Source organism: Schistocerca americana, chromosome 1 (genome assembly GCF_021461395.2).
Source record: "Schistocerca americana isolate TAMUIC-IGC-003095 chromosome 1, iqSchAmer2.1, whole genome shotgun sequence".
NCBI classification, from domain to species: domain Eukaryota; kingdom Metazoa; phylum Arthropoda; class Insecta; order Orthoptera; family Acrididae; genus Schistocerca; species Schistocerca americana.
This window is the reverse complement of record NC_060119.1, coordinates 712,670,292-712,678,246: the sequence shown is the minus strand read 5'-3', so window position 1 is coordinate 712,678,246 and position 7,955 is coordinate 712,670,292. Positions and strand designations below refer to the sequence as shown.

Below are 7,955 nucleotides of genomic sequence, written 5' to 3'. Positions count from 1 at the left end.
AATTTCCGCTACCAGTCACAACAGCTTTCAAAATGTCATATGTGTAACATCATTGTACTTCCTAGCTCTAAGTTCTCCGACAAAAATGTGGATCAAAAAGTTTCATAATGTACATCAAAAAACTTCGCAGTCTATACAGCTTTTCAAGTTTCTGTATGTGAAACACCCTTGCACTTCCTGTGTCTAAGTTCTTTGACCATAGCCTACATGTTTCTGTATGAGCAACATCTTTACACCCGCTACGTCGAAGTTCTTTGACCACAGCCAACATGTCTGTATGTAAACACAGTGTATTGGAACAATCAAGAGTCTGTCTTCTGTAGCCGCCTTGTACGAGTGTCTGCTGTAGTAATCCTCAATCCATCGAACACACAACGCACAACGCACAGCTCCCCACCCCCCTGCAAAGGTCATTGCTTATCAGTCCGCTGCAGAGCTTTCCTATTTATTCCTCACTTCAACTGCTGCATCTTCATTGGGGCGGATGCAATTGAATTACTTCGAGGGCACAGGTTTTTATGAAGGGCCAGGCTTGAAGAGCGGTAATAACTTCATTCTCAGATGCCCTACCTCTTTACGCAGTATGTATCATCGTCTCCAGAATTTGATTCAGTGCACCTTAGACAGCGTTTGCCGACCATTTTCTGAATAACAGAATCTCCATTGTTAAAAGTTTTCTTGGCCATTGACCTCTTAGGAAAGCGTCTTTATAATGTAAAAGTAAATTCCGTCTACAGGTCTTTGTAGGCACAACGGTACTGGCCGACCGAAAGGCGTCAGTGGATGCGGTATGGAGGGCCTAACCTCGTGCCATTACACACAACAATAGAGAGAGGATCAGTTTTTTATACGATTACGGAAAAAGTCGCAACACAAAAAAATAATTAATGAAGGGTAATGAACTTTCGGGAACACATTTTTCCAAAATCGTATCTGGAGGCGCCGGGTATCGATCCCGGTACCTCTCACATGCTAAGCGAGCGCTCTACCATCTGAGCTACGCCCCCAGCTGCTTGAGGTTTCCTGGTAACACAGTCTGTGTGCGTGGCCGAGGTTTCGCTGGCACGCATGGAGGCAGAGTGGACGACTGGGTGGGGAGAGAGGAGGGCGTGGTCGGGCTGGCACCCAGGGCGCTGGCCTGGAAACGGGTGTACGATGTCGAAGCACAAACTCTCGTGTCTGGGGGCGTAGCTCAGATGGTAGAGCGCTCGCTTAGCATGTGAGAGGTACCGGGATCGATACCCGGCGCCTCCAGTAACTGTTTTGTTGACTATCACAGCTTTTGTGTGGTACTGTGACGCTATACAGATTAAGAGTCTCCGTAACAAATAGATTGTCTCTGTGACAGTAGAAGAGTTCTTCGGACTTACAGGAAGACGGATAGCGACGCATGTGTGTAGACGGAAGGGCGCGACCGAAACCTGTAGGCTGGGCCACTTCAAATGGTCATGAATATCTTGTTACAAAATTACCGAAACATCTTCTTCCATGGCGCTAGAAGAAACAGTGAAGTGTTGAGGAGCATGAGCTTTAAACGGCTACAAGGCACATGACCCGAGTAACATAGATGACACACAGTAAACTTGCGAAAACTCGTTACCGTCCATACAAGTGTCAAAACATGCTGTTTGCATAGATTAACATTTGAAAAGATTTCATCGGTGTAATTCGTAAGTTCAACATACATTATTATAAATTTTATTTGTATCTGTCACCCAAATTTATGTAATTTCGGCGTTTTAATTTAAGGGTAAATGACGGACTCTGGCTGTGCAACAAATTTTTCCTTCTATTCAGAGGCTACAAACATAATTTATAACTCATAATTCCCTTTAAGCGTCGTCAGCGGTGAGGGAAAAAACCACAGCTGGCCCCAACAAGTATAATGTTGGTAACCAAGTTGCTAAGACACTAAATTTTCAAAAAGGTGAGACGAATGCTGACAGCTGTTTTGGAATTTCTGAAAATCAGACAGGAGAGATTCTGGGCTGTGAACAAGTGCTCCTAATAGACCGACGGATAAAATCACAACACCAAAAAATAATTAATGTACAGCAATGAAATTTCGGGAACACAGTTTTCTACGTAATATAATTGAGTGATTGACGTTGCAAGATCGCCGTTTAATGTAGGCGCGAGATAAGCCATTGCAAATGTGAAATGCTGGCACATTAATAACCGGTGTAACCGCCAGAATGCTGAAAGCGAGCATGCAGATGTGTATGCATTGCATCGTAGGGTGCCGGATCTCAGTTTGTGGCGCAGTGTTCCATGCCCGTTGCACTTGGCCGGAGATACAAGGACAGTTAATGCTGTTTGTGGAAGGTGCTTCAGTTGTCCGATGGGTCCCATATGTGCTCGACTGGAGAAAGATCTGGTAACCGAGAAGGCCAAGGTAACATGTCGTCATACTGCAGAGCGTCTTGGGTTAAAACAGCGGGCGAGCGTTATCCGGTTGGAAAACAACATCTGGAATGCAGTTTATGGACAGTAACACAAGAAGTCGAATCACAAGGCTGGCGCACACATTTCCAGTCAGGAAGTGCGGGATAACCATGCGAGTGCTGCTGCTGTCACACGAGATCGCGCCTTCGACCACAATTCCAGGTGTAGTCCAGTGTGCCTACCACGCAGACAGAGTGGTTGCAGGCCCTCCACTGGCCTGCTTCTAACCAACACACGGCCATCACTGGCACAGAAGCAGAACTAATTTTCATCAGAAAACACAACAGACCTTCACCCTGCCACCCAATGAGCTCGCAATGGTCACCCGCGTAGTCGCAAATGGCGGTGGTTTGCGGTCAGCGGAATGCACGCAACAAGGCGTCTGGCTCAGAGCTGTCCTTGAAGTAACCGATTTGTAACAGTCCGTTGTGCCACTGTGTGCCAACAGCTGCTCAAATTGCTGCTGTAAATGCCGCACGATAGCCCGACTCATACGCGGAACACGATGGCCTTCGCTCTCAGTAGTGCCACGTGGTCGTCTGGAACCCGGTCTCATTGTGACTATAAATTCTCGTGACCACCACTACCGGCAGCCACGTACAGTGGCTACATTCCTGCTAAGTCTTTCTACATTATCATAGAAGGAACTTCCACGCTTCTCGTTGCCCCAGTGAGATGTTGATAACGGCGCCTTCGTCACCTCAAGGGCATTCTTGACGAATATCAACTTACCACGTCCAATCTTAATGGTAACCAAGGCTCACGACCGTTACAGAGTGTATTTAAAGCATACTGGCGCTACTAGCGCCACTTATGCGACTGGCGCGAAATTTTAATAGACATCGTGTAGAAACATGCCTATCAAATTTCGTTGATGTCGCAAAACACCTTCTTGGTGTTGCGATTTTTTTCCATGGGTATAGTGGCCTGCCAAGTGAGCTATCTGTATTCTGATGACTGATTAAGAAGAATTAGGGCCAGTGATCCGACCGGTGATGGGTGTCTGCCACCGGCAGCAATGATTCACACAGCCTTGCTCATTCATGCGTTTCTGCTTGGAGACTGCCGATATTTGAAAAATGTTGGCCTCCACTGACATTTCCATGACGAGGCATTTTGCGTGTAACAACTGAACTGAAACTAAGGGAAAGCGGTTTCACAAAGGACATAGTTAATTCGTATCAAATTGTTCTCACATTTTAGTAGCGCAAGTGGTCACTCCTGTAGCTCCCCACGCTGCAGTGAACTGAAGTTTTGTTATTTAGACTTTTTAATAGACAGCAGATGTATTTCGTGTGGTCTAGTGTCCAAGAAATAAATGAATAAGTTATAGATTCTAGACTGAATATAAACTAAGCTAAACGCCGACCGAACAGGCCGTGAAGGCCTAACGGTACTGACCGGCCGCCGTGTCATCCTCAGCCTACAGGCGTCACTGGATGCGGATATGGAGGGGCATCTACATCTACATCTATACTCCGCAAGCCACCTGACGGGGTGTGGCGGAGGGTACCTTGAATACCTCTATCGGTTCTCTCTTCTACTCGAGTCTCGAATGGTTCGTGGAAAGAAAGATTCTCGGAATGCCTCTGTGTGGGCTCTAATCTCTCCGATTTTGTCTTCATGGTATCTTCGCGAGATATACGTAGGAGGGAGCAATATACTGCTTGACTCCTCGGTGAAGGTATGTTTTCGAAACTTCAACAAAAGCCCGTACCGAGCTACTGAGCGTCTCTCTTGCAGAGTCTTCCACTGGAGTCTATCATCTCCGTAACGCTTTCGTGCTTTCTAAATGATCCTGTAACGAACGCGCTGCTCTCCGTTCGATCTTCTCTATCTCTTTTATCAACCCTATCCGGTACGGATCCCACACCCGTGAGCAGTATTCAAGCAGTGGGCGAACAAGCGTACGGTAACTTACTTCCTTTGTTTTCGGACTGCATTTCCTTAGGATTCTTCCAACGAATCTTAGTCTGGCATCTGCTTTACCGAGGATTAATTTTATATGGTCACTCCATTTTAGATCACTCCTAATGCCTACTCCCAGATAATTTATGGAATTAACTGCGTCCAGTTGCTAACCTGCTATATTGTAGCTAAATGATAAAGGATCTTTCTTTCTATGTATTCGCAGCACATTACACTTGTCTACATTTAGATTCAATTGCCATTCCCTGCACCATGCGCCAATTCTTTGCAGATCCTCCTGCATTTCAGTACAATTTTCCATTGTTACAACCTCTCGACATACTACAGCATCATCCGCAAAAAGCCTCAGTGAACTTCAGATGTTATTCACAAGGTCATTTATGTATATCGTGAATAGCAATGGTCGTACGACACTCCCCTGCGACACACCTGAAATCACTCTTACTTCAGAAGACTTCTCTCCATTGAGAATGACATGCTGCGTTCTGTTATCTAGGAACTCTTCAATCCAATCACACAATTGGTCTGATAGTCCATATGCTCTTACTTTGTTCATTAAACGACTGTGGGTACTATATCGAACGCCTTGCGGAAGTCAAGAAACACGGCATCTACCTGGGAGCCCGTGTCTATGGCCCTCTGAGTCTCGTGGACGAATAGCGCGAGTTGGGTTTCAGACGATCATCTTTTTCGAAACCCATGCTGATTCCTACAGAGTAGATTTCTAGTCTCCAGAAAAGTCATTATACTCGAACATAATACGTGTTCCAAAATTCTACAATTGTTCGACGTTAGAGATATAGGTCTATAGTTCTGCACATGTGTTCGACATCCCTTCTTGAAAACGGGGATGACCTGTGCCCTTTTCCAATCCTTTGGAACGCTACGCTCTTCTAAGTGATTTCAGGTGTGCCGCAGGGGAGTGTCGTAGGACCGTTGCTATTCACAATATACATAAATAACCTTGTGGATAACATCAGAAGTTCACTGAGGCTTTTTGCGGATGATGCTGTAGTATATCGAGAGGTTGTAACAATGGAAAACCGCTCTCCCGGCCGCATGTCAGTTTCCGAGACCGGAGCCGCTACTTCTCAATCAAGTAGCTCCTCAGTTTGCCTCACAAGGACTGAGTGCATCCCGCTTGCCAACAGCACTCGGCAGACTGGATGGTCACCCATCCAAGTGCTAACCCAGCCCGACAGAGCTTAACTTCGGTGATCTGACGGGAACCGGTGTTACCACTGCGGCAAGGCCGTTGGATTAGACTGAAAGTAGTCTAGCGAAATTTTAGAAAAATATAATTTAAGTTGGTAACCGTGCAGAAAATATAGTTGAGTGCATAATCCTAAGCTCAAACTGTGTGCAGCCGGAGTAGAAACAAGAAGAGAGGTTGACTGACTGCAGCCATGGACGAAACGTTAAAAAGCAGGATGTTTCACAGACCACGGCCATTAAGCCCGAGAACTAGTTAGTTCTCAACAGAAATAAACTTCTGTCCGTCGCCGGATACTAGTTCAGGTGCCTCCGCGAAAAGAAAGCAGTTTCGCAGGGAAACAAATTTAGCAGTGTATTCTTAACTGACGGCTCTGTTTTTGTTGCCGGCTGCGGTGTCGCTACGTAAAGACTTGAACGCCACTGCGAAACAACCTGCATGGCAATAAAGCGGCCCGGTGTTTCGGCGTCAGTGTTTTTGTTCCGGGCAGTTGGTGGCACCGTCGCCTACCTGTTCTGCTCCACCCCTGGTGCGTCTGGCTTCGACTGCAAGCCCGGCGCGGCGCGGACGTCGCGGTTTTTACATTGTAAATGGCGCGGACGGCCCGCGGTGCCGGGGCAGTTTTAATCAGGCGGGCGCCGCCCTCGCTGGCCGCCTGTTGTGTGCATATTTATGGAGGTACCGCAGGCGCCCCTAACAACGCCGCTTCGCGAGCTTCCTGCTGCCTGCCGTCCGCCTCGCATTCACTAATCCCTCGCTCTCCCACTTTTTGTCCGTCTCTGTTCGTGCTATGTGTGATTCTGTCTACGTGAATGTCGACGTGAGTGTGTGCCCTCCGGTTAGAGACGTACGAGTAAGAGAGAGGAACAAAGGAAGGGGATAGGGTGGTTCTGTGCATGTGAATGTGTGTGTGTGTGTGTGTGTGTGCGAGAGAGAGAGAGAGAGAGAGAGAGGACACAAATAGAGAGAATGAGGGAGGTGCCCAGGTATCATATTGTGGTACATTTTTTCCCCTACGCGCACGGAGAACTGGAAATTGGTGGCGGGTCACAGATGGACAGAAATGGGAACTAAACTAATTCAGGTCTAAACTGAGCGCTGCCCTCAAAGAGGTACCGAAAATAACGTTAACTCTTGGCATAAACTGGTACGATGTTTGTGCATTTTGGCGCGTAATTTCTCCTGTTATGTGTACAATTTTCTTTCATTTCTGGAAATGAAGATTGAGAGAATACTCCGTTTTGAGGTTAGGAACATTTACACATTTATTACAGTTATCTTGCCCGCACCGGACGTCGTTAAACATTCTGACTATGGTGCGGCCGGTGTGACCGAGCGGCTCTAGGCGCTTCAGTCTGGAACCACGCGACCGCTATGGTCGCAGGTTCGAATCATGCCTCGGGCATGGATGTGTGTGATGGCCTTAGGTTAGTTAGGTTTAAGTAGTTCTAAGTCCTAGGGGACTGATGACCTCAGATGTTACGTCCCATAATGCTCAGAGCCATTTGAACAATTTTTTTTTTTTTTTTTTTTTTTTTTTTTTTTTTTTTTTTTTTTTTTTTTGTTACTATGGTGTCATGACAGCATTATTCGGGAAGGATCGCAAACAGTCTAAGTTTAGTCTCTTCACAAATCTATTCTTTATAATGTTGCATTCAAAGCAGACGAGTTTCATTCTCACGTAATGGCTCCAAATGGCTCAGATGGCTCTGAGCACTATGGGACGTAATGTCTGAGGTCATCAGTCCCCTACAACTTAAAACTACTTAAACCTAACTAACCTAAGAACATCACAGACATCCATGCCCGAGGCAGGATTCGAACCTGCGACCGCAGCAGTCGCGCAGTTCCGGACTCAAGCACCTAGAACCGCTCGGCCACCGCGGCCGGCCTCACGTAATGGGATTTAAAAACACCAACTGGCAAACCCGGCATTTCTCGGCCATTTCTTCTGCCAATTTTCTATTAGAAACGGAAACAGAAAATGAACTGTTTTTGTAGTATAATATCGAAAAAATTTCATATCCATGTATTCATGGAAATAATTTTGAAATTATGAAACAGTCGTACAAAGAAATATGTTAATGTACAAACATGTAAGTACAGTATCCAAAATAAGAAACATAGTACGCAAAATATAGTTCCCCGTAATTTTATTTAACCGAGAACTTTATTATAAACAATGTTTCTAGTTACATGTCCAGGTGCTACCATGATTAGAGTTAGTAACAAAAATGTAAAAAATTTAAACGTCATGCATTATGCGGCAGTTGTTGACGCATCTCATTGTTTATCACATCATATTTCCTGAACTGTGATAGGTAGATGGTTCTTATCCCCACAGCGATTGTTGCCTGACAGTAAGGGA

The 7,955-nt window shown here is 45.9% G+C and overlaps 2 non-coding genes and 1 pseudogene across 2 annotated transcripts; 1 reads left to right on the top strand and 2 right to left on the bottom strand.

Annotated features, from left to right (window-relative positions):
* Nucleotides 1-934: 934 nt before the first annotated feature.
* Nucleotides 935-1,007, bottom strand: Trnaa-agc. Its single transcript has one exon. It is a non-coding gene; the product is annotated as a tRNA-Ala (tRNA).
* A 174-nt stretch (nucleotides 1,008-1,181) lies between these two features.
* On the top strand, nucleotides 1,182-1,254 carry Trnaa-agc. Its single transcript has one exon. It is a non-coding gene; the product is annotated as a tRNA-Ala (tRNA).
* Nucleotides 1,255-5,516: 4,262 nt separating this feature from the next.
* On the bottom strand, nucleotides 5,517-5,634 carry LOC124557415 (annotated as a pseudogene).
* Nucleotides 5,635-7,955: the final 2,321 nt, after the last annotated feature.